This window comes from Meleagris gallopavo, chromosome 3 (assembly GCF_000146605.3).
Source record: "Meleagris gallopavo isolate NT-WF06-2002-E0010 breed Aviagen turkey brand Nicholas breeding stock chromosome 3, Turkey_5.1, whole genome shotgun sequence".
In the NCBI taxonomy this organism is placed as follows: domain Eukaryota; kingdom Metazoa; phylum Chordata; class Aves; order Galliformes; family Phasianidae; genus Meleagris; species Meleagris gallopavo.
Window position 1 is genome coordinate 17010271 of NC_015013.2, and position 2896 is coordinate 17013166.

Here is a 2896-nt window from a genome sequence, read left to right on the forward strand (position 1 = left end):
TTTTACATATATGCTCACTTTTTCATTTTAGCCAAGTGACTACAAATGTATCCTGGTATGGATAAAATATAGTTTAATTTCACAGTCTCACAAATCTTCATTTCTAAGAAGTAATATTGCTCTGGATTTTTATTTTAACTCTCAAAAAGTTCAAGAAAACAGAGTGCTATGGTCAATACAGTAAGAGAATGTGCACACAGTATAGAACTATATATCATACATATATTAAAATTAAATTTTATATTACAAAATTATAGTACTAGAGCAAGGTGAGAGATGTGGAGGTTCACATTTCACTTTCTCCTAATGGATGGCAATCACCAAGATGATTAATGGGATACAACATAAGACGTGTAAGTAATCCTTGAGATTGCTGGAATTGCTTGGCCTAAAGAAGGGAAGGTTAATGGAGGATCTTACTTCTCTCTTCAACTAGTCAATGTGTGGTTGTAGAGATGCTGAATCTACCATTTTGTAGGAGGTCCACAACAACAACAACAACAAAATCAGCAGGTACAAGCTGCAACAAGGGAAATTCCAGCTAGATATTTGGAAAGAAAAAAAAATAATCATATTCATGTCTACATGTTTCTTCCTCACATTTTCTGACTGTTCCCACATATTTCTGCTTTATCACCAAAACCCCATGAATGAAACAACCTCACCAGCTATATCAAAACTGCCAACTAAAGATGTAATACCTGTACCTGAGAAACTGATCATGAAGTTGTGATTACTGACTATGGGTAAACAGCAATTCCATGCGTGTTTCCAACTCAGCTTGTCATGTGTTCTGAGATCCTGCACAGAAGTGAATTACCTGCAAAATTTCACAAAACATATGCTAATTTTAGAAAGTTTTTCAAACTAAATCAGGACCCCCTATGAAAGAGGATAAAAAGAAACATAAAGCCAGGAAAATCTGCTTTTAATTATGCAGAAATATCAAATCGTTTGGAAATGCAGAAACATAACACTGCAGTATAAAGTTTGTAAGAAATTTGAGGCAATATTTCTGAACTAAAAATCATGATTTCTCATGCTGGTTTTAATATTACAGTTCATAAATTATATCAGAAACAATACTTACATGAATATGCATCTTTGCAGAGTTACATATAATATATATTGCAAAGATCCCTCATCTTCCATAAAGAGTTAATGACAAGGAAGTTTATAGGTATTCCTGTTAGAAAGTCAACTTTGCAGTTACAACATTAAGTAAAATGTTAGGGTTTTTTTTTTTTTTTTAATCTAATCTGTATGGTCTAGTAGTCAAAAAGTGAGATTTCTTTAACATAACAGGTTACATTAATATAACATGACTAGAGAAGCTGTCATGTGGAAATGTTATGAAAATTATTTGTAAATGTGAAAGCCTCGGGAGCAAGATTGTATTAACAGCTTCTATTACAAAGGTATCCTCAATAATTTACCACACTCAAGGTTGAGGTGGATAGAATTTTTTTCTGTCGCAACTAATTTGGAAGTAAATGCAGACAGCACCATCTTCTGGATGGAATGATGCATATATGTAAAAGCAAAGCGCTGAGCTTCTGTTTAACAAACGTATATATATGCAACAGGCTTAGCAAATTGTTCTGTGAGCAGAGTAACTTATCAAACACAGTTTCAGATAAACACATGCACTTGTACTGCATGTCTCAGTACATTCCAACATTGCCAGATCCCTCTGCATCAGTTGTGCCTCCCTTCCTCTGTAGTTGTACAAAGCAGTCTTCACAGAAGTTCCTTCAAATAAAGGATTCTTTTCACTGGACAAGAGCTACTCACACATCCTCACAGACAGAAAAGCTACAGAGAGTTTAATAATAAATTCAGATTAATGGAAATATCTTACATTCTCCGTCCAAAAACAATAGGCATAAAGCAGATAATCTGTACCCAGTTTAACAGTAAAGCTGATATACTGACTAATAGATTCGCAGAAAAGGACCTAGAGTGTAGGACAACAAGCTGATGAGACAGTAAAAGGTCCTTGCAGTAAAGGTGGCCAACTCCATCATGGACTGCACTAGGTGCTACCAGGCCAAAGGAGGTGAACCTTTCCCTCTCCTCAGCCTTAACCAGACATATCTGGAATCCTGGGTACATAGCCAGTTTTCTGTCTTTCACTTCCAATTCTCTTCCCTATCCCGCTGGAGTAGGAAACAAGTGATTGAGCAGAAAGCTTAGCTGCTATATGAGACCAGTCCAAAACCAGACAATCTACAGAAGTGCCTTCCATCCTCAGTTTTTCTGTAATTCTCAAGTATCATACATACAGTGTTGACTTAACAGGATTTCTTCTTCAACATAGTGTGTAATACTATACTGACTTTTGATCTCTAAAAGAAAAAAAAAAAAAAGAAAAAAACCTAGGAAACGGAAAATTGGTACTCTATGCATCTTTTCATCTCTGGCACCATTTTTTAGACCTACAATTTAAAGATGAAACGAAGGTGAATATAATTCCTCTTGACCAAATGTTGAAAATGTAAGATTTGCTTAATATGGTAGCATGACACACATATTCCTAGCCTTTGACTCCAAAGCCACACTGTCTGTAGCTCAAAGAGCACTTGTCTTTCTAGCACATTGTCAACGGTTTACGGGCTGGTTCGGCCCGGTTCCGTGACTAGAAGGGCGGAGGGATCCGCGGATCCGCGCCCCCGGAAAAAAAAAGAAAATAAGGGACCCCGAAATAATTGAAAACAGTGGCAACAATCTGAGGTAAAACAAAGTAATTTACTAAATATGGTATCAACAGAATTTTTATAAGGAGAGAGAATGTGAAATTGATGGTGGATCGGCCTTACCACAACGCTGAGATGAGAAGCGCAGGCAGAGAAGCGCAGGCAAGAGCGCAGGCAGGAGAAGCGCAAGCGAAGCAGCG

The 2896-nt window shown here is 36.8% G+C and overlaps 1 protein-coding gene across 1 annotated transcript in view; it reads left to right on the forward strand.

The window, feature by feature from the left end:
• Positions 1-2896, forward strand: part of LOC104910149 (cadherin-10-like) — a 161245-nt gene that overhangs the window by 70987 nt on the left and 87362 nt on the right. The window lies entirely within an intron of this gene.